This window comes from Anticarsia gemmatalis, chromosome 20 (assembly GCF_050436995.1).
Source record: "Anticarsia gemmatalis isolate Benzon Research Colony breed Stoneville strain chromosome 20, ilAntGemm2 primary, whole genome shotgun sequence".
NCBI lineage: Eukaryota > Metazoa > Arthropoda > Insecta > Lepidoptera > Erebidae > Anticarsia > Anticarsia gemmatalis.
In genome coordinates, this window is record NC_134764.1 from 7,183,074 (window position 1) to 7,207,733 (window position 24,660).

Here is a 24,660-nt window from a genome sequence, read left to right on the forward strand (position 1 = left end):
TGCAGCGTCAAAACAAGAGTGTTGGTGAAGCGGTCGCGGCGCAAAGTTAACAGTTTACGTGTTAAGTGTACTCTCTGTACAGGTGAGTACACTGTGCTGGGAACAGCGGGACTTATGTATTTAAAAATGAAATTCTACAGATTTGAAGATAGCAGCATAGTATACAGTGTTTTTTATCTCTCTCTGTAGCGTGATTCTCTATGGTAATGACGAATAACGAGTGTTTGACATTCAAAATGTACTGCAAAAATAGTTCCTGCGACGCCCGCTAGCGGCGCTGATCAGATTATCATACAAAACTTCTCGATAGCCAGCCAGTTGTCGCTGGTCGATAGTGGTAGAGAATTGAGCTACTGTAGTCATCTTCTAACAAGTCGTAATATACTACACACGTTAAAGTTATAGAATGTAAGTTTTATTTTTTTTAAAAATTAACATTATTAACAGATACGTGTATTCTGCCGCACTGCGGACTGCTGCGTTTATTATTTGGCGTAGTTATTGTCAGTTTTGAATATTTCGTGATTTTTAGAAAGAAGTCGCAAGATATTTAGAAGCGCATTCAAATCAGTGATCAGACTAAAAAGAGTTTCATAATTCAGTAACTAGGCCTAATACTGTGTGTGATTGTTACTAAGGTAAAAAACAAAAAAAAACACACTCGAATTGAGAACCTCCTCCTTTATTTGTCGGTTAAAAACACCAATAACTTTGATAATATTACTCAGTTTAAAATTCCAAGCGATTCAACCACTCGCTCGCTTGTTGCCTATAGTCACAGTGTAACACTTAACCCTCACTAAGTGCCACCGCAGTAGTGGATACAAAGTAAACTGTGCCGTCTGAAGGCACTACGTTCACACATTTTACAATAAACCTCGCACTTGTTGTTCTAACTTCTATTACACTTAATGTCTTTTTAGAAGTTTGTTTTCTAGACAGATATTGTTCTCACTATATAGTAATTCCAACTTAAATTTAAAATTTACCTCTGACTGGATTTACGCTTTCTTTTTACTCCAGGATTTTTTTCAGCGCGTCGAAAACACTGTTACATGAGAGAATCCAATATTTATAAATAGGATTTTTTTTTCAAAATTTTCAGCGTTTACATAGACATTTCTATAGTTATTTCAATGGTTAACTTCTATTCGACATCTTTTTTCTTTGAGCTTGAGATTTCAATAAACATTACTAACCTATGCGCAAATCCCGGCACTGTTACCATGAGGAAACCACAACACCATTTTTAAAAAAGCATCATAATTCATTCTAATCTCTCATTTCTTAAAACAATAACACAAAACCTTGTACTCTTCAGGTAAATAAACATCGCATTCCTCCATTTTTGGAGGGGAGGCGTTAAAATTAATTTTTGTTGACACAGACGCTCCGTCAACGTAATTATGTTCTTCTTCACTAAGCCCGCGACGTTTTCACATCAAATTTAATATTTTTGTTTGGACTACAGTCTTCCCTTGTTTACGTCACGGAAATTGCTTAATAAGGAGAAATATAATGTTGGTATAGCTTATCGAGCTAATAGTGATTTATAATAGTTTTATCAAACGAAAAAATAATCGAAACTAGTACATTTTCCCACTGTCAATGTTATCCAAATGAATCAAAGTTACCCAGATTGACGGTAACACAAGTAATTATTATTATTATATGGACCCTTGATTCGGATTTCGGGCCTACAAAGTAGTTTAGAAGTTACATTTGGAAGGTGTGCATGGGGCTAGAACCAATACGAAGAATATTTTTAGACGTATTTAATTTTACATCATTATTATCAATAATATTATCAGCCTATTTTGTCCCACCGCTGGGTAAAGACCTCCCTTCCCTCTTTCTCTATCTCTGTCTAAAGCTATTTGATACCAGTCTTTAATTAAATAAATAATAATCTAAAATATTAGTGCTGAGTTATGGATGTACGTGACCAGCTTTTGCTACATTAAGTACGTTTGCATGTTCAAGGAAAGTCTACGGCGTAGCAAATGCGCCGTCATGCTACATCAGCTACATGTGCTACGCTGCCGTAGCACTATATTTTGTAGAGATTTACTTTGATAGTCATATATCCTAGCACTGTGACGGTCGTAAATATGCAATAATACCATGTTTTGGCAAGCATTTATGTTATGTGAAAAAAGTTGTCATATGTCACACATTGTAGTGTTATCATCCTTTATGGCATTATGTTCGGAACATAATTCTAAAATATATGAATACTGTTATACTTTACTGGCTTGCGCTTCGTAACTGCATAAATACATCAACGCTCAAATATTTGACTGCAGATATTCCAAGTTTTTTTGTCAGCAATATATTCTATATTCGTTGTCATTTTTTTACAGATTTATAATATAGGAAAGGCTTCGAGGGTATAAAAATAAAATGCTGCGACGAAAAAATATGACTGCGACAATCGTAAAAGCTCGAATTTCGAGAATCGGTTCTTTATCGGCGCACAGATAAAAAACGGTTTTAAGTGTCACGGATACAGTTTATACGATATTTGATAAAATTTATATAACGGGAAGCAAAAATCCCTGAAATGTGATATGTATATATATTTTTGAAAAGAAAATTTTAATATATACCTCGTAATTACCAAATAATACTATTAAACACTTAAGACTATCATGATTAAGTTTAGTGCAACTATCGCTCAAAAAATCTATCTTAGTGAGGACTTACCCATTTCCGTATGGTTAGGCAGAGATCAATGAATACTACTTGCTTCAATTCCTACAAATCCTTAAGACATTTTTTATAAATGCATTGATAAGCATAATCATAACAGTTCAATACTATATAGCCTTTGATATAACTGTTTGACATTCTTTTAAAAAGAGTTTGACATTTAAAACAACAGAACAGTCCGGAAAGTCTGTTCCTATATAAATCAATATAACGTTTCTCAAATAAAATAATATCATTCACTTGTCTTCTACAAATCCTTATGAAATCAGTCAAGTTTATAATCATGTTTAACGATAATTATTACGGGCCAAGGGTCTGAAATGGTCTAGATCTAGTATTTTAGGTAAAATATTTGTCTTATCATTTCAGACTAAATATAGCTGAAACGGCTTCGGGTATGCCGAGGTAAATATAGAAGGCGTATTCTGATGAAATCTAAGAATAATTTGCAAAGACTGGTTACTTAGCTACCTACCTTACCTACCTGAATTAGTGACGATTGGATGTAAACAGATGGCAATTGATTCAATCGTTTATTCGAGTAACAGACAGACAGACTTTCACATTAATCACAGATTTAACTATCTCTATGCAAAATTTTATCAATATCGGTTCAGCAGTTTAGGCGTGAAAGCAAAACAAACAGATTCACATTTATGATAAGAATGAATCCAGTAGATTGCTTTTTTATTTGTGTTAGACAAATAAAAAAGCAATCACAATACATGCACTCATAACTGTGTAACAGCCTTCCACATAAATTAACAAGTGTTATTACGAGTTGTTCGCTAACATGTTGTCCAACACGCCATCCAACACACGTCTAATCATCGTATATTACACGTGAACAAGGAAGTACTGTTTACGACTTTCATTATGCTGTCGTAAAAATATGACGGGTGGTAGCACTGAAGCCTTTTGCTCTTGCTTTTGTAAGTACCTACGGAATATTATTTTGTTTTACTGCTGTGTTATTCTGCTAAAATGTTAAAGGAGTACTTTCTGGAACGATGAAACTGTGTATGAATTTTTTTATATTAAGTATATCGAAATGGTTCGACTCTGGCGGAAAAAGCTGCAACGACCCACAATTTCTTGTTTTTTTTTTATTATGTTAAGCAAAGCAAGCAACTTATTTTAATTAGTATTAAAATGATAAAAGTCTTTTTTATGTGTATGACGTTGGTCTAACGCAACCGAAGTACAGATTACCCAATACCCATAGCTGCTCCAGCCTAGCAATAAGTGACGCCTTCCTTGGTTATAATTTATATTTTTAGGTAGTGTATTTTCACAACACCTAAGTTTATGCGGCGAAGGGTTAGATTTACCCAATCTTTATATATAAAATTCTTCTGTAAGTGTGTATGTCACTGAACTTCTCTTAAACGACTGGACCGATTTTGATGAAATTTTTTGTGTGTGTTCAAGGGGATCTGAGAATGGTTTAGATTCACAATTTTGTCCGCTGGACAATGTTTTTTTAATTAATTTTTAATTTATTAGTAGTTGTTGATTTTGGAATGTTTTACATTGGATCCGACAGACGGCGTGTAGACAGGACAACGTCTGTCGGGTCCGCTAGATACTTATATAATATCTTAGCTCATTGCAAGTACATTTTCTGCAAAGATTATTTTTAATACAAAAATATTCCTCCATAAAATGTTGTTGCAAAAAAGCATTCAACCAAAAAGCCTTCGCACAAAACACAAATGAACCAGAAACAGTTTAACGGTAACAAAGCTCAATGGGTGTACATCTGATAAAGCCGAAGCTGTGTATGATAACACAATATTTTTGTTATACCCACGTGATCGGGGAGGCGGAAACCATTCTGTTCGTATTCACCTCATCAATGTATTTGGTGGATAAACCTGGGTTTATTTCACGCTGTATTTGGCTAAATATTGGGTGTTCTGTTTGTTTGTTTAGTATTTTGCTGATAAATAATTGTGAAATTGTATATTAGTATAATTAGTTCAGTAATTAGTTAAGTAAATCTCCAATGTTAGTACAGTAAAAATATTACAAAGCCAAAAAGACATGCACGCAATGTGTACTCATCTAAAGATTGCTTTTTCTTTATCGCTTTAAGAATATTACAATTTTTATTTTGTTTCATTTGCATTATAGATAGTATAATATCTACAACTTTTACCTTCACGCTCAAAAACTATCGTTGTTTGAGAATACTTCAATCTCAGTTCCCCAAAAAATATTTTCTGCAAAAGTATTCATTTGCCTGGATACGTAAAAAGCTCACGTCGAATAAAAAGCACATTCAATTCCGTATATCTGCATTTTAATCCAATTACACTTTTAGAACATGAATTTTAACTATCTGTTTGCGCCTGCGAGAGTTCCCATCGTATCAGAACATGTGAAAAATACTAGCGTGTTCAGAATTTCAACCGTTTGATAGAACTTGAATGCGAATTGAATTTTTATTTTCAGATTCAATTCAGGCAATTTTGGTAGTTGAAAGTTTTGGTACACATTTTTTAATTGAATATGTAGTTGGCGTTGGCGCATTCTTTAGAAATTGGTGTCGTTGTACAGCCATTAAAAAAACGTTGCCCCATATAATATTACTCAAAAAAACAATCAGTATTTCATCAAAGGAACGAAGCAACCTGGAATAAAATAAAACTCCGATATCAACATTATTTTGTCAAAGGTGGAAAAAAGAGTACCAATTTGCTTAAATGGTAGACTTCTACCAAATTTTGACAAGTCAAAAACAATTGGAAATGAAGCACTCTCTTTGTATCGCTCGTACAAAAACCCATCAGAACGCAAAGAGTAGAAGACAAAAATCAAAATGCAAAGCAAATTAGGCTCCGAGATTTCGTTATTTCGGCTTTGAAGTGTCGAGCCAAAAATAACCAAGTAGACGTAGATTTACACTGCATAATAACGTTTCTAGTTTTGAAGAGAAACTCGCAGAAATTGTAGTGTTTTGAATGCAAGCTATTCAAAATGTTACATCATTGGTTTTCGCAAAAGAGAATCGTTTTCCAAATATTCTTGTACTTATGTAGATATGTTTATTTAAACTTAATATACAACTCTGTGTAAAGACGGACTTAATGTCAGGGGCATTTTCTGCCAGTCTAACTTAGGGTGATGCTTATGCAACGCAATTTGAGATTTCTCGCGATTAGAACTGCGATTAACTTTGCAATTAAGATTTGCGGTTCACAGCAGTTTGAAGTTGCAGTTTGACGTCTACCTCAGTTTGCTATGGCAGTTTGCAGTCTGACTACTTAGATAGAAATTTGGTCTGCTTTACCATAAGTCTTAGTCTTCCTTTCGCTTGTTTCTTGCATCCCAGCTAATAAATTTGTATCTATTTACTAAGGCTAACTAATAAAGGCATGGATTATCTTATATCTATTTCTATCATACCATTACATTCAAAGTCAATGACCTTACAAAATAAAATAATATTACATTGACGTGAATATTAATAATGGCAGTCCTATATCAATATTTACCGGCAATAATATTTCACAAGCCAACGTTCTGATATTGCTGATATTGGTATTGGGGCGAGAACTGTAGGAAATTGGGGCCTTATTAATAGAGGTAGGAAACCTTTAAATAAGGTTTTAGTGTAGTTTATTGTTTGTTTCGCGGAACTGTGTTTGAGGATAGGGTTTGGGATAGTGGCTAGAAATACGAAATACGTAAAGAATGTTCTCTATCAGATGTGTTTTGAGCCTTTAGTCATGTTTTTCTCTGTGTAGTGTACGCCGCTTTGTTTTAAAGCTAAACATTTTCCAATAGGTGTTGGATGTTTGCCTTTTTTGTCTCGTAAATTGAAAACAAAGCTACTGCCAGTGCGCAAATCGTTATACTCGCTGTACTACGTGACCATGTGTGACCATGATAAAAAGACACTGGCATTGTTATCAATACCTATTCAACGTAAAGATACACACACCTACAATTTATAGTCAGTTGATTGCTTTATTGAATCACTTGTAATAAAATAAAGTACCATACACAATGCTGACAAGAAATTGGATTTGTTCCCTATTAATTTGCAAGATAAACAGTTATTTCAACAAATTATAAGTGTTGTTACGTCTTTAAGATAAAATCTAAATTCAATCGTAAAAAAAATCACAATTGCATTTATTATTTAATGGCTCTTCATCGGCGAATAGCCATTTTGCAGCAGATTACGCAATTTTTTCCTTGAAAACGTGTCCTTTCGTCACACTAAACTAGATACCTGACCTTTAAAAGTCCATATAAAAACTATTACGCATTTAAAACACTGAATATTTTAGTTCAAAAGCCTATCATTTTCACGTAATGTTCCACCAGTATAGAAGATATACAATTATTTTCAATTCGTTTGCTCTTCAATAATTCAAGATCGTAAGTTTTACTTCGGCCATGTGAATTGTATAATACTTAGGTAAGGAAAGTAATTTGGGGTCTTGAGTCTTCGATAAATGGTTTTAATGGACGGTAGCTTTTCTAGTAGGTTTAGGTAAGAAAACACGGGCTTTAAATTAAGTAAAAACGTTGCTTCTTTGTTACATTTTTAGTAGTCATCTTACGATTTTGTAAGAACTCAAATGGAATTGAGTTCTTAGACAAAATATGTATTGATTTGATTTTTTACACTCATCGAAATATTGTATTTTTATCATCGTGTCTTCTTTGGTATAGTATAAGAAAATAACAACAGATATGCATATAGTAGCACTTCGTATTTGTAGATAATAATATTTTATTATAATTTTTACCAAAAATATAAAGCAATCGCTTTAAACCGTCTCCCTCCTTCCTTTTATTACTACTTGAAAGTCAGTATTTCCTCGAAAAACACCAACTAAATAAATATTTTCATTGCACACAACGATTAAATTAAATACTTGGCCGCTTGGTCGAATGAAACAACCAGTCTAACTCATAACTTTACAGTTACAGAGTTGCAGAATTTGCAGATAATGCAGTTTGGTCTGCATCCATTGTTTGGAGAATTACGTAAATTCATATTTGTTTAGTTGAAGAGCTGAGTTAGGCTTTATAGAATATTGTTGTGCTTGTATTTGCGTTATGATCAGGATATGAAGCTGTATCCTAGAAGACTGTGCTTTAGATTTTTATAAATGAAATCTAATAGACTAGGGACCATTTGTATCTCATCTCATTTCATCATCATCTTCATCTCATAAATTATCTTGAATGTCTCGCTGTTTTCGGTATCGAAGTTACAGGTTCGATTCCTCGATTTGAGGTTTTAGTAAATTCTCAATAACATTTTTCAATTAATTTGAATTTATGCATACATATAACATACATTAAATCACGCGTTCTTCACATAGAGGTAGGCAGAGACAAGATAATTGGAATTTTTGTAACGTTAATATTTTGCACACTTTTAGCAAAAAGTATTGTACTAATATTATTATAGATAACTTAGTATTCTGCTATTAACACACATATACAATTAATTAAATAATAGTTTTACCTCGAAACTTACCAGAATATAACTAAGTAAGCAGTATTAAACTGATTAAGGTTTGAACATCCATAACAAGGTGCCCTAAGGCAAGGTTTGGTATAAACAAGTTAGCTGATATTTAATAGATATAGCCTTTAATTAATGATAGACGTATTTTGGAAGTTTTAGATATTATTATACGTTGTAGCTTTAATTTTATAAAAATCTTATGCAGATAAATATGATCTTTATTATGAGTCTTATAATGTGCAAGAAATCTAGTAGTCTTGGGGTTTTGAAAGCACAAAAGGTAGGGTTTTCCGTTAAGAATCTGTAGAGGAAGAATAACGTTACAATTATGAGTATTTCAATAAAATCAGAAAAATCTCTACCATATATTTATGAGTACTCGACAAGATCACGTAAAATAGTATAATAATCTCTTATAAGCCAGCATGCAGCAGTCCCAACTCAAAACAGCACTCATAATTTTTTTTTCAAATCCAAAGCTCTCCAAAGTTAAACAGATCAGTTTCACCAAGTCAGCTTGTTTGCTAGAGCTGTAAGAATGCCGAGTATTGCCGAGAGTTGCCGAGAATTGCCGAGGGTGCTCGACCCCTCAATACTGTTGCCCTCTGGCGGCCTGAGTCAAGTGGCGAGACGAAAAGGCACGTGGTTTGTTATCTGAAATCTGGTGAAGAAGTTAAGGATGCTTTTAACAGTAGTCTGTTTTGTTATGTAACTTGAAGGATGGAAGTAATTTTTTTAACTAGAAACTGTTGCTATGGCCGTCGTGTGTAACATTAAGTAGTTCCTTTAACATACGCTAGGGGCGCTGATCACGAGAAAATTTCTCGAGAGCTCGTACCTTGCAGCCTCGATACTACGAAAATAAGACCATTCAGTGTTGTGGCCAATTGACAGTTGTGACTATTACTTTCTGATCCAAATTAAACTTGTTCTACAACTCAAATTATTTTTTAACAGGACTTATAATTAACCCAACCAATTAAACCCTATTTTTTGCAGTAAATGTTTTAATAGGGATATACGACTTACTTCCTATGTTGTTTCATGAAACCCAAAGAAATATTTCGTCTATTTAGCTGTGTGCTGTCATTAAGAATGTCTGTCGCTACAATGTCCAAGGAATGTTCCGCCTTCACGCAAAGGTATGACGCTAATGAAATTTCTCTCAAGAGAAATACTGTACCGGTTTCGTTTTCTTTGAAATCACGGCTTGTATACTTTTGTTTTTGTATCGTACGGTATGGGCCTTTCTTTCAAATATAAAGGTTTCTTTTTCTGGATAGAGTTTCTATACGTTATACTATTAGAAAAAAAAAACGACTACGCTTAATTTTCTTTTGATGAATCAAACATACCTGCCGAGTTTGAAATCATTTTTCATCGATCGGCACAAGCTGAACAAGTCTGACGTCGGTTTTGTTGTTTGATAAATACTGCCGAACCTAACGTGCAAACCGTAGAAAGCCTAAGTAAGTGATTTGCTACAATCATATCGCTAGAACATAGAATTCTGCTCTGAACATTTAAAAACACGACTTCACATTTCCGATTCAAATAATTCATAAAATTTCGATCCGTAAAATTTTGCGGCACTCGTTATTGGAGGTCAAGAGGAGGAAAGCACTCACAGATCCTCATTATGGTACCCTCCAGCGAGGTGAGAGTTCAAGCTCCTATATACCGACAAAATCGAGAATACGAATAACAAATATAATAACTTACTAACAGTATTTTTTGGGTATTGCAAAGTTTGAAGGTGAATAACAGAATACTGTTGTTACAATTACACGTTCTCTTGATGCCACAGTACGCAGCGCTTGGGATGCCAACGATGATTTTAGTTACTAAAAGTGCCTTTAATTTCTATTAATTTACTGAAATGTTATTTTACTATCTGCACACATGACTTTACTTCATACAAAAAATTGCATTATAATCGATTCCGTGGTTAAACTGTAAAAACATAAAAGCCATATTTATTAAAATGGGTTTAACGTGGTATGCTTTAATATTTTTGAACATATTCAGACCCTAAGGTCAACGAACTATAACTGTAGTCAAACTTTGAAGGTACGAAAATATAAGTAAAACTTAGGTATAAAGCCATTACACTACTATTAAACTTTATCTATAGAGGTCCAGGAAGCCAGGGTCTATCCCAAGAGGGTATTTAACTGAAAATACTCATGCCTAGAGGATCCTAATAATGTTTTACGTTGTTTGTCCATTTTCAGAAAACATTAGGCGAACCTTTTCCCAAAGTCGTTTGGTGGTAACCGTTTGATGTAAATTTATTTCTTTCGTCCGTATATTGAGGGTGAAATAATATTAACGCTGAAACTGGGTTAAAGGGTATCGTAAGCTTGTTTGTTAGTTGAATAACAGTGGGAATGTCCTTGTTTCATAAGTGGGTAATATTTAATATTATATTTAAGATAGCCTTCTTTGTAATTGTAACGTTTTTGTTTACGTAAAGTTTTAACAGACATAATAAGTACAAGTATCAGTAAAAACAACTAAAGATAGTTATAATGCATATTACGCATAATATCTATAAGCATTTTACTCGGAATTGCTTGACGTTTCAGCGCAGGTTGATAGTGTATCATTGTGTTGATGACCGATATAACCATGCAACGCGAAAGTTGAAAAGTCATAATAAAGTTCTTAGCTTAAAGTCAACAATATACGTTAGCATATTACTATACTGTTATCACAAGCTTAAAAACTAACGGAAGGTGTGATTTCACATCTGTAGTAAAGTGACTGAACTTGAAAACGAAACCTTTCAATCATTCATTTGAACTTTTCAAAACTAATACAAATATCTATTTATTACAAATATTCTTTAGTCAACTTTCCATTTAACAATTTCCAAGAAAATCCGGCAATGATTCAGTTAATACGCAGTTTAGTGTAACGTATTACAGTTAGCGGGGAAATAGTGGGAGCACCACGTGTACCAATGGCGTAGTCTTATTAATTATTACCTGCCGAGCTCTGGTCGATACACTCACACCCGGTCCACTAGCTATCGCCTTAGTTTCTGTATTTATTAACTGGAAAGTAGACTCGTAGATTAAGTTAAGGCTTGAAATCTATATGAATGTTAAAATTGCGTAAGTCTGTCCACGTGTAAAGCTATCATTGCTAAACCGCTAATTCGATTTTGAGAAAATCTTGCATGGAGATAGCGAAAGAATTGAGTTATAGAATAAGTACAGTTTACTCCCAATGCGCAATTAAAAGTAGGTTAGTGTATAGCATTCTATCCTTTTGTGTCATTGTACTTTGTGGTATCTAGAGATCAAAAGCATGAGCCAATTTTAATAATTCGCACACTCTTCGATGGAAGCGTAGTCATTCTTTAAAAGTAAGACGTTACTTTTAAAGTACCCCTGAGGAACTAAAATAGATGATGAACCTTTGCACGCGAACATATCCGCGCAGATCAGTCAGATCTTACAAATAAAACAAGTTTCAATACAATTATGTACCTCAAAGGTATCAAAACAAAACCAAAACAAATATCGACGCACCATTTCAAGGCCGTCTTGTACTAAAAACAGCTAGTCAGTCTCAGAGCGCGCATTACATATTATTTTCTTAACACCCCAAGACAGTCTTGACGTAGGTTACGCGAGGTATAAAGTTTTAGGTGTGGAAGTAATTTATATGTAAATGTGGAATATGGCTTAATACATAGTGTAGTTGCGAGCTACATGTAATGTTTCGCTTGATTAACAACTTGAGATGGGTTGACGGACTGCGTTCATGATGTTTCCTTATTATGGAAAGGCTATAGATGCTTGAAAAGTATAAGAAAGTTATAGGGAATATGGAGACAACTATGTTCTGTTTTGTAAATTAGGAGTATTTTTGTATGTTGGTAGAGAAAGTACGGTATCAGTAAATTGATACAATGAATATGTCAAATATCAAAGTCTGCAAAGGAGATTTTAGTATACTATCATCGGTAGGTATCATTTTGTTATTGAGGGAGTATAATACTTATTTCTCTGATGAAAGACCAGTGAATGACGGTTTGTGTCGTTATACTACTATATAATGTAATATATAATATTATTACTATACGAATATAAAGGAAACAGGTTTTGGACACAATTCAAAATTAAAGGAGCGACTTGATTTTTAAATCCAAAGGAAAAGACGCAAATAATCATTGTTATATTCACATTTAAAACGCTTACAAAAAACCTTGTCTTAAAATGATACATTAATACCTTTCGCCACCATTTCCAATTTAGCTAAAAAAATTCAATCAAAAAGGCCAAGAAATCAGATTACGATTCAGGCTTTGTCAGGTAATCGGATTATTTACGTGATCTGGTTTTTATTCGATCCTCCTTCCCTCTGATGAGGAAGTGAGCGAGTAGATTGTATGAGGTAGGTATGGAAAGGATTAATGTAATATGAAAAGGTTCTAATTGCTTTATATGAAGCGTGAATGGACCTGATAAATGTGGTAAAAGGAGGTTATCCTTGTAAGTGGTGTTGTGGTGGGATCCAATCCTCCCGGGACTAATGATAAGCATGAATATCTGTTTTGATCTTAGTTGTTTTATAATAAAAATACTAAACTGTAAACTACTTACTACTACTTACTCGATTCTGTAGTCTATACTATCGGGAATTTGAAATATGAAATAAGTATACAGCATAAAATATTCTATGGCGCGCCCTTTTACAACAGCTAGCCATTTACCGACAGTTGATAGTAGTAGGAAATCGGCTCTGAACGTATATATCACTACCACAATGTTCGATTTCTAACAATAGCAAAGGTTCTCCATCATTTTTGTCCCCATCAATCTACTTTTTGTCCAGCATCAGGACAGCTAACGGGGTCGAAAGAGCCTCGTTAAGTTCCACACATAACACGGATGATAGCCAGACAATATTCGTGACATGGGTTCGACATTGCGTCTTGAAATATACTATTTTTTGTGATACAATAATATAAATATGTATGTCGATTTACTAAAAATATAGCGCTGGGTATGTGTGCTGTAGTGTTATTTGAGTTTTCTTCTAGTTGGAAAAATATTTGGCTAGAATAGATCTACTTAACTGAGACGTTTGTGTCAATTTTTTCATTCATTATTTGACACTTTTATTTTTATTTATTCGTTTTTTATAAACTATCTTTTCAAAGAACTAAATTGTTTCTCCATTAACTTTTCATTACTCTAAATTGACGTTTTCAGATATATTCTAGAATACAACTTACGTTAAGAGTTAAGTCATCCTTTAATTTTACCGCACGTTGCTTTCGCAACACTTTCTACATCACCTTATCTTAACCCTACAAAAACAGAAAACAGCCTTTATTTAGCATTGTAAACGAATAATAAATCAAAACACAATAGGTAAAATAAAACAGAAAATCCGCTTGCAAAAATCCTTCACAGGGATTCGACGCGACTCGTTCAAAGCGATTCAACTGTGCTCAAAATTCCAACGTTAAGTCGGAAATGTGAAAACGTTCTTTATAAAACTTGACAGTACTTTAAAAGCTCTTTGACATACATTTTCGTACGCCTTTTTGGAGTAGTGATTTAAAAGTATTTATTGTAAATGTTTACTGTTTTATGATACAATCATAGGATGATAGCTGCAAAAGCATTCAGCGACATCGCCTATTATCACTCATTTTCCTATTTTAGCAAATGTTCTAGTGAAAAAAGTTCGTTGTCAAAAACCACATGTTATTATCAGATACATAGATAAAAATAAGTGAGTTGTCTTACTATTTGATTCGGCTTCTTTTAAAAAGCTGCTGTTTCATGGAAAGAACTAAAAGGGCTTGCCGTTTGCTTGAAGAACTATTGACTGAAATGAGGGCTTTATGGGAAAAACGTCGACAATGGCGTGACTCTCGGCTGGATACATCGCTCTGTAAGCACCCAAACTTTTAAATAAAACAAGCAGTGTAAGCTACCCAAAAGTACAACGTCGACACCTTATTCTAAAGTAATCGCATTAGACCTAAGAAAGCTGAATCTTTACCTGTAACAAATTGGTATCGCACAGCGTGTGTCACGTATCTGTACGTGGAATTTAATACCTGTCTCCTTATACGAATGGCTTCTAATATTTCTTAAGTATTTTCTTGTTGCCAAGAGAATGGTTTAAATGATTTGTTAGCTTATACGGTTCTGGGGAGGAGAATATGCAGATATTCGATATTTTTATTGATATATCTGATTCAGTGTCACTGATAAAAGTACATCTCTATAAATTGTCTAACACTAGCCGACACCTGAAACTTCTTTCATGTTCTTATTTATGAAATCGCAGTTTCTTTCGCGAATATCCAAAAACCGTCATTGTATTTGACAATTAAAAGTCTCATGAGAATCAGTTTATCCCTTCCAGATAAAAAAAATGATATCTTAATTTTTGACATAGGCTGCTGTTTTTATTTAAAAACAACTGCGCGAGACAAAGCTAAAGCATAAGCTCGCGTTTATACGTAATTTCAATATAATTTTCAGCTTATTAAGTTCATGTACGAGATTCAATCACTAGTTACTACAATTCAAAAACAAGGCTACACGAGGCACTAATATTTAATAAAAAAAAATATTCGCCTTCATGCGTGAAAAAATATAATTTAAAAGCAAATTGGAATCTGTTATCGACAGTTACCAAAAGACCAACGAAATATGAGGGTGTATTTAATTTTAAATTTATCAGAGGTAGACATTCAATTTGAGTGTTGTTGACTAGCGGCGAGACGAGAATAATATTTTAATTTAATTTATAGTTGGGAAATTGAATTCAGTATGTTCGTGTATTATTTATACTGTGAGAAATAAGGTACACTTCAATAATATTGCATTTATTTTCTTTATTAATGTGGAATGAAGATGGTTGTTAATATGTATAAACAGTTATATATATAGATAGTGTATATTGGTTGTAAATACATCTTAATTGTAATCAGAAATACAGCACCTTAAGGAAGCAAAAAAGATAATTTCACACAATCTTCCCCTTGTTCTTTGAAATTTTGTTTGAAAAATCATTATGTTTAATTACCTACGATAATTCTGTTGCTATCCCGAATAATATATTCAAAATAATTCGTTTGTAGGTCTCGGCATTCGTTTCTTCAACAAGCTTCCCAAGCACATCATGGATTTACCCCTGCCAAAATTCAAAGTTGCTGTTAAGGAACATCTCGTTAGGAAAGCTTATTACAGAATTGATGAGTATCTAAACGACAATAGCTCTTGGGATTAGTCGCTCGCTTGATTAGGATTCTATGAAATTAGGGAACTTTGCTATAAATTGTATAAACTCAGTAGCAGTAGGTCTAAATATTGTAAAATATGGGCAATTAATGATGCAATTAGGTGATGTTACGTACAATTTGATGTTAATCATAAAACTGTCACTTCTTTTTTTTTTCTTTTATATTGTTCACAACCAATGTGCTCACTTGCTGCCCATATTCTTATTATCACATGCTAGTAGGTGCTCCCAACATACGGTACGATCAGAGACTAATAAATAACCTAGCTATATTCATTTTCCTTAATTGACGTTTAGTCTATATCGCTGATTGTTGGCAGCTCCTCGCATGATCAATTATTGTATCAACCACATTGTAAAACTTTTGGCGATTGAAAAGAGTGGCCGTGAGTTTCTCGCTAGCTCTTCTCATAAGGCTCCACCCCCTTTCCGAGCTAGTGGTAGATTCAGTAATTGTAACGACTATCATAAGTGTCAATATTTGACCTAAATGAATAAATGATTTGATTTTGATTTTGATTTTGAATCATGTTACGCAAAGCTACCTTTTATCATTTTTCCACGAAAATTAACAATTCAATTTAATATCCAACTTCCTAAAACAAAATGAAAAATAAATTACCTCACCTTAATTAACTCCGAATTCTAATAACTCCCCCAATCTGTTTTTAAGCACAACAGTAAATTTTATTTCATATTCTAATACGAATAACAATAAAGTGTTACCATGTCCAGTGTTAGAAGGCCTCTTTACTTCTTCCTTGAAAAGGCAGTGTCGTTTGAACAGTAACTAGCACGGGGTCAGGGTTAAGTGGTCATGTGTTTTACGTATAATTACTGGGGTATGTGTGGAGTGAGCTGTGCGAGTGCCGGCTGAAGGATTCTGAGGTACAAGGGTATATGAAGTTAATAAACGAGTGGTCTAAGTGCAAAAAGCCTTATATTAGGTCGGGGAAAAAGTCTTTTCGCATTATAGTATGTATGAACTTGTAATAAAATCTTTTCTCTACACAAAAAAAGCTCGATATTTGGGTACCTCACGAGCTCACTGAAAGAAACCTAATGAACGGTGTAGGTACTCATTTGTGATTTTGAAGCCAAAGAGATTTTATTACAAGTTCATACATACTATAATGCAAAAAGACTTATTCCTCGACCTAATATTTTCAATACAAAGTATTTTATGTTTAGCAGTTCCAATGAATCAGGTAGGGTACTTTCCGAAAGCCATTGCAGGTACACAGAATGGCCAATTCGGTGTATAAACTGCCAGTTTCTGGAATCTAATCCGCGCGAGAACTAACAAGAAACTCTTCGGCTATGGTACAAAAGAAAAACGAGTAATGAAATGGTTTAAGCTTTTAAACGCTCCACAATTTTTATAAATCTTTACCACGTAAATTATGTATACAAAAATGTCCTAAAAATGATGTTAAAATACATAATGTTGCACTGTAGGCTAGATGAAAATGAATTATTTAATTAAAATTGAATGCGAGACATTTTTAAAACTCCTGCTGCAATGGAAGAAATTTGGTTTTAAAATATTTTATTACAATCATACTATTTTTAGTTTAATATCTCTACACGTTCACACGCTGGGCGTGCGCGTTCCTTGAGCGTGAGAGCGACGTCTCTCATAGCACGTGTCGCAAGACTGTGTCCAAAACGCCGCATGCTTTAGCATAATGCTCCGCGGATGCAGTGGCCAGCACGCAGCGGCCACGTCGACCACACGCCTGAGGAGAACGCTTGCTCAATGTAGCTGAATCCTTTATCCTAAAGTGTATAAGTTGAAGCGATAAATTTTTTTTATCGTTGCCGCTTACATCTTGTACTACTCCAACATAGAATATCTTCATTAAAGCCAAGAGTGGGACCATAACCCGCGTTATCACGGTTAATTTCACGCGCTAATGAAAAGTTTCATTATGGCTGGCAAGTTTTGATGAACTTCCCAACACACAGCCATTACGCTTTGATAACAGATCTCAGTTGTCATTGTCAGTGTGAGTTTCAAACGATGGTTTAATATTTGACTTAAGCCTCGAAGCTTTGGGAGGATCGGAGAATACAGCGAGTTTCGGGGATAGCAATTGTTTCCACGTATCTTTTGCTTTATAACCGACTTCAAAAAAAGAGGAGGTTATCAGTTCGACTGTATGTTTTTTTTTGTTTGTTACCTCATAACTTTTTATATTTCTTTGTTTTACCTTTACCTATATTAAATTTATTTTTGTAATGTTTTAAGTTTGGTCATTCGATTCATTATTTCAGCAATTTTTTCTGATATTTTAATCTGATCAAGTTGGTTATTGCATGTGTCTTGGTTTAAAACTGTCGTCAAGTAAGAAATATAATCTCCATTTGTTTTACTCAATAAAATAGTTATTATCTCAATAAAATAGTTATTATACTCAATAAAATAGTTATATATCGATAATACATTATTTAACCTGTTTATTATGTATCCTCAAAAAGAGTGTCTATTAATATAACCACTCTATACATTTCAGACAAACTTATATTATGAAAATATTCTTGGTAACTAAGAATAAAACTTTTTTCCAGATAATACTTATAGCCAGATATAAAGCTCTTAGCTCAAAGTTAAGAAATACTAGAAATCCGGCCCATTGGAGTATTAGCTATCCCACGTGGTTTTGCTCGCGTTCAAACGTTCACCTTTTTTTCAACCGTTGAAGGGTTGAATTACGGAACAATAGTTTTCTTTTATTTCCATGCCAAATTAAATGAAATCTTTTTAGTAGATTCTGCGTCAATCTTACCACCAAAGCGGCTGAAATAGAGAAATCTTAACTTAGGGCAAAGGATGCCTAGTCTATTTAAGATTTTATGTCATCAATTATTTTCATACAACATTTCATGGAAATCCAATTAGCAGTTTTTTGTAAAACAGTAACAAACATCCCCACAAACTTTATCCTTGAAATATTAGTAGGATAATAGGATTTAGATCAGAAATACTGAACGTTATATAAAAGAAATCTCATATTGAACATTCGCTTCGACAAAGCTTGTATTCTAATGCCTTCAGGCTTTCAATCTTTGTATTGAAGTCTTTCTTACTTTTCTTAGTATTAGAAAACTAGGTTTAGCCCCCAGCTACGAATGCGTGGGCTTTGAATCAAAAACGAGATTTCTTAGAACAGAATTGAAAATATTAATTACTTTCACTATAGTACTAAAAAGGGTGAGAGGAACTTTTTACAAAGCTACGAGTATGACCAACAGGCTGATTTTTTTAGGTGGAGAATGTTTTGGTCATACTCGATATAGAACTCAAGTTGCCATTAATATCTCTTCCTCTTTCGCAGTCTCTCGCTACTGAGGATCGTGCCCACTGCCCACAAATTATTAAGAACTAGCTGACCCGCGCAACTTCGCTTGCGTAACATAAAAGAGAATGGGTCAAAATGTACCCCGTTTTTGTAACATTTTTCACTGGTACTCTGCTCCTATTGGTAGTAGCGTGATGATATATAGCCTATAACCTTCCTCGATAATTGGACTATCTAACACTGAAAGAATTTTACAAATCGGACTAGTAGTTCCTGAGATTAGCGCGTTCAAACAAACAAACAAACAAACAAACAATCAAACAAACTCTTCAGCTTATATACCCGTCTACAAATATTTGACAGTGGAAGCCTGGAGTTTGGTAACGTTACCGATAAATGGCAATAGCTTCGCTCCCTATAGTATGGCGCTAACATTGTTAATAGCAAAACGTGGCTATTTCATACACCTCTACCAACACTTTAATAGGCGTGATTTTATATATGTATGATAATAGCAAAGATTTTTACAATATCTGCTATTTTTAGGAATATTACGAATAGAAAAAGTAAAGTCTGTCATATTGTCACGGCTTCTCTCAAACTACAAATTCTTTTTACAAAACTGTGTTGAAATAAGTACAAACTACGCATAATCTGTACCCACGGTTGTGCTTGTAATACATTATACATATTATATCCAACAACAAATATGAAATTGAGTCCAAGCCCGAAGGCGTGGTTTATGGCACATAACACAGTTTGTTCTAAGTAGGTTTGTAGGGCGTTAATTGGTTGTTCAATTATTCGTGTACTCAGTAATTGTGGGTACAATGAATAGAATAATACGCGTTGACTCAATTCTAGAAATTAGAATTAATAATTTCGAGTACGTAACGAAGTATCTATCCATAAGCACTTAGAATCGATGTGTAATTTTAACATTTGGAGAAACTTTTTTATAATATTATTTTTATAAAATTGTGAGCACACGTGACTCACAATTTTTTTTATTATTAGCCTAGAAGTTATTTGATACATTTGTTGAAGGCATACAAAGTAACCAACTGATATATAGCCAGCGTAGTGTTCGAAAAGTCTAACTCCTTCCTGGTTCAGGAGGAGACTCTCGCCTAGTGTGGGTTATAAAAAACTAATATTTTGGCAGAATATTTTCAATATTCAGACCTAGATTTACGCTAACTTAAAGTAGTGGAAAACTCGAAACTAAAACTTTTATGATTAACCAATTTTCTGGCACTTTCTTCCTTCAGAGAAGCAAAACATTTGATCTAATAGAATGATTCAACAAAATCGGTCCCAATCTCTCAAACGTTGCAACATCTTGACGTTTCTAAACTCTAGTGCTGTTTGCATTCGAATCCAGGAGAGATCCAAGCTTAGATATTTACTTAGTTGTCGTATTTGTAGAGATTTGTAATAGTATAGGAATAAATATGTCATTTGTAGTATATAATTGAATTTGAATTTGTGAATTAATAGATTATGAGTCAAATTGTATGCGGTCAACACAATACCGCAATATATTGGCGAATATAATAGTCTTTTACCTTGCATGCTTAAAATTTGTTTAAAACATTTATTGAGGGCATGCAAAGTCCCCAACCCGCACTTGGCCAGCGTGGTGACTCAAGGCCTAACCCCTCCCTCATTACGGGAGGAGACCCTTGCCCAGCAGTGTAATAGTCTTTTACTAGACTAAGCAGTATGAAATATTTTTTTTTAAGAAATTTAAACAATATTTTTGGATTAAATTCCTCATTGAATTTCGATTGCAGTTTTTTTTCAGGACATTTATACTAGACTGTGATGGTAAAACGTTGTATTTGCACAAAAATGAAACCACCACATAATAGGAAAAAGGCTTACACGTAGTATTGACATACCACAATAGTTTAATAGCAATTTGAGACAAAAGAATTTTCATTCAAATCATTAAAATACATAATCTCGCTTCTTTAACGAAGTCGATCAATCTGGCTTTAGATTTCAACATTATACGGGATAAAGGCGATTCATCAAAGTGTAGTATTACCGCACAAATTAAATGTAAAACCTTGAAGTCTTTTAGTTACAAGGCTCTCGCAACTCAAGGTTATTGACCTTGATTCGGGATTAGGCTTTTAGGAGTAGCTTTTAGTTTATTTATTTAAGAGCTTTTTGGGGGATGTTTTAGTACTATACTTATACTTATATAGTATTACTTTTTAAAGATATGTGTTAGGATAGCAGTGATAGCTGAGTAGTTAAAGTTGCGCCTCTCGTTCAAAGTCAAGGTCCAACCCTCTTTTCGGGATGACACCCTTGCCCAGCAATGGGTTATTTTTTGTTTCGTATTAGAATAATATCGTACGATAAAATTTGTGCTCCGTAGATAACTGCATACCGTAAACCGCAAACCGCAGACAGCAGTAGCTCAATCCTCTACTACTATCGGCTACCGACAACCGACCTGTCATCGAGAAATTTTGTATGAAAATCTGATCAGCGCCTCTGACGGGCGTCGTAGAAACTTTTTAGCAGTACATTCTAAATGTCAAAATTTCGATAGCTTGCCGGTTGTCGGTAGTCGATAGTGGTAGAGAATCGAGGTACTGTTTATGAGTATGATGATTAACACGACTGAATCTTCCTATTATGTTTTAATACAAAATCGAAGGTAAAGAAAGTTAAAAAGCTTTATTAAAACTCACATTGTTTCTTAATTAATTTCTTATTATAGAACAAATATTTAATTTTGCTCATTTTAATGAAAAAATTCAAATTATAAGAATTGTTTACTCTGAATTTTTGGGATGAAAAATTTAATTAGAACGTTAAAGGTATTGATTTCCGTAAAACAATTTAGGGATTTAATAAGATGTTTTGAATAATTTATTTTTACCTTGTATTGCTCTGTTGCCAAGTAACGACACATTTTTTTTTATTAAAGCCTTAATATTTCTGATTATTGTGTAATAATTTTAGATTTCCGCCTGTTCCTATGAGAAAAAAAGGTGATTAAAAGCTGATTTTATTTAGTTACTTTGTATGAAATCATTACCAATTATGATTTCTTATTGATAAATTTAATGCATCTCTCATTATTCACTCAACACTCAATAAACCAATGACTTTTCGAAGTTATGTGTGTATTAGAAGTAATTATCACTTGCTCTAACGGTGAAGGAAAACATCGTGAGGAAACCTTGCAAGCCTCAAATTTGTTTAATATATTTATTGAAGGCATGCAAAGTTCCCAATCCGCACTTGGCCAGCGTGGTGGACAAGGACAAGGGACAAGGTCTAACCCCTCCCTTTCGTTTGGGAGGAGACATTAGCCCTGCAGTGGGACAGTAATGGGTTAAAAAAGAAATGTTGTCACGGTTGCAAAGTTCAAACGAAGCTCGTCTATGCTTCCCAAATTAACAAGACAGCAACTCAATGCAAGTGTAATCCACTTCCCAACATGTACAACACAGATATATTTAACTAGCTGACTCGCGCAACTTCGCTTGCGTCACATAAGAGAGAACGGGTCATACTTTTCCCCGTTTTTGTAATTTTTTTTACTGGTACTCTGCTCATATTGGTCGTAGCGTGATAATATATAGCCTTCCTCGATAAATGGGCTATCTAATAGTGAAATAATTTTTCAAATCGGACCTGTAGTTCCTGAGATTAGCGCGTTCAAACAAACAAACAAACTCTTCAGTTTTATAATAATAGTATAGATATACTTAACTATTAAAGATATTATCATGTCTTTATTTTCCAAAGCCAAATCTAAGCTTTACTAACTTAACAACACAATACAACATAATCATCGCCGTTATACCCTTATAAAGTAGGTACAGTCTCCTACGTAGGTTCAATGGACCCTTTCTCTTCATGACTGTACAATCAGCAACTTCCTAAGCACAGATTAGCGAGGGTTGAACTCATAATTTGGGTTTATGCTGATTCATCATCCGTTTGTCCCTTAGGCCCGAAGTTATAGACCCAGCTTAATCAGGGACTGTATAAGACCTTTGTGAATGTCTCAGGGGACTTTAGAGGTCCCAAATTGTGGAGATACCTGATACGTTATGGAGGCAATTTTCGTAAGTAAGGGATGTGAGGAGAAACTGGAATAACAAAATGGGAACAACTTTTAATTTAATATTCTTGAGGTGCTTAAATATATAGTAGTCTGCAAATGTATGTAACCAAGTTTTTAATAAGTCACCTCTTTAGAGGATTGTGTGTTATTGTTGCTGGTTAAAAATGGTGTAGGTGTAGGCTGAAAAATATGTTGTAAAAGTATATAAGCTGGCCTATATAATAACAATCGAATATTTAATAAGATAAAAGATTCATTACAATGCTTTTCAATTTTTATTCAGGACTAGCTGACCCGCGCAACTTCGCTTGCGTCACATAAGAGAATCATAATTTTCCCCGTTTTTGTAACATTTTTCACTGGTACTCTGCTCCTATTGGTCGTAGCGTGATGATTTATTATTATAGCCTATAGCTTTCCTCGATAAATGGGCTATTTAACTCTGAAATAATTTTAAATCGGACCAGTAGTTCCCGAGATTAGCGCGTTCAAACAAACAAACAAACAAACAAACAAACAAACAAACAAACAAACAAACAAACAAACAAACTCTTCAGCTTTATAATATTAGTAAAGATTTTGAGATCTTTACTAAAACTTTATTGGGAGTTAAGCTGTTTCGATTTCCAATAAACAAAATACATCAAATTAGTTACAGTTTTTTACTACTTCTCAAACGCAATAAATAAATTAATCTCATGTTATTGTCATTCCTTTGCAAGTAGTAATTAACGAGTGCAAATGAATTTCCCGCTTCACTCCACAAATAGCTTCCATGTTATTTATATTGGTTATTTAACAAACGATACGATTTCTGTATTAACTGATTTTCTGGGAAACGTTAACTATATGTAAATACCGCAGTTTATTTACCATTCACTGGCATGATTTGAATATATTAATTTCACTTTTAACTTATCCGTGCTTGAATAACGTATTTAATGCTTATAAAGAGCCGCATTTTCGATCTTCCTTTCCTTTTTAACATAAAGTCCGAATGTAAAACCAGGTTTAGAAGATTTAATAACTTTAAGTTGTGCAGAATCGTCGCAATTCTAGAACAGCCATTTTAGCTAGTGTTATAATAACTTTATTGATCAGTTATATATGAACGAGGAAGACCAAGATTTCCAAGATTCCCAATATGAGGATATCTCCACTTATATAGAGTTTTGTTAGACTACAATAAATTGTTGATTTTCTTTTTGTCTAATTTAAGCCCGCGTTGGTGTCCCATTGCTAGACAAATGCCTCTCCCAAAGTCTTTTGTAAATTAAAATAATTTGTTTATTCTTTAGATCAAAGGTTGAGCTGTTTGATTGTCAAAGTCACATTTAATCACCTCATAGTTCCCAACTCTACAAAATTAGGAAATATTACTCAGATTTCTGAGGTACACCCTGTGAGAAGAGCTAACAAGGCCAGGCCCATTAGGTAAAGTACCCAAACATTTCGTACCTACATTACTCACTCCTAAACAGCGCGGAGACGAAACTTGTTATCAGATCTAAAGTTAAAGTACCAACTTAGTTCATGCTGTTATCTTGTAATGGAAATTACACTGAGATTCTCAAATTGAGATTAATTTATGTACTCAGACGTGTTGGTTTTTTCGAAATTAAGTAAGTAAGTTTTTGAAGAATGTCTTGCGGCTTAGGTATACTACAAATGCCTCATTTTTATAATTTTTTTTTGCGTCAGGAAAATGCATTACTGCATGTCCCGTCCCAGGGAGGAAAGCGACTATGGGGCTGTATCGGACTATAACG

The 24,660-nt window shown here is 33.9% G+C and overlaps 1 protein-coding gene across 2 annotated transcripts in view; it reads right to left on the reverse strand.

Moving 5' to 3' along the window:
- Positions 1-22,946, reverse strand: part of Ald1 (fructose-bisphosphate aldolase) — a 58,180-nt gene extending 35,234 nt beyond the window's left edge. The window contains exon 1 of one of the 2 annotated variants that reach the window (XM_076128132.1): positions 22,941-22,946. The gene's annotated coding sequence lies outside the window, so the exon portion shown is untranslated. Of the gene's footprint in view, positions 1-14,981; positions 14,998-22,940 lie in introns of those variants that run through there. The other variant, XM_076128133.1, reaches the window with a different exon arrangement.
- Positions 22,947-24,660: the final 1,714 nt, after the last annotated feature.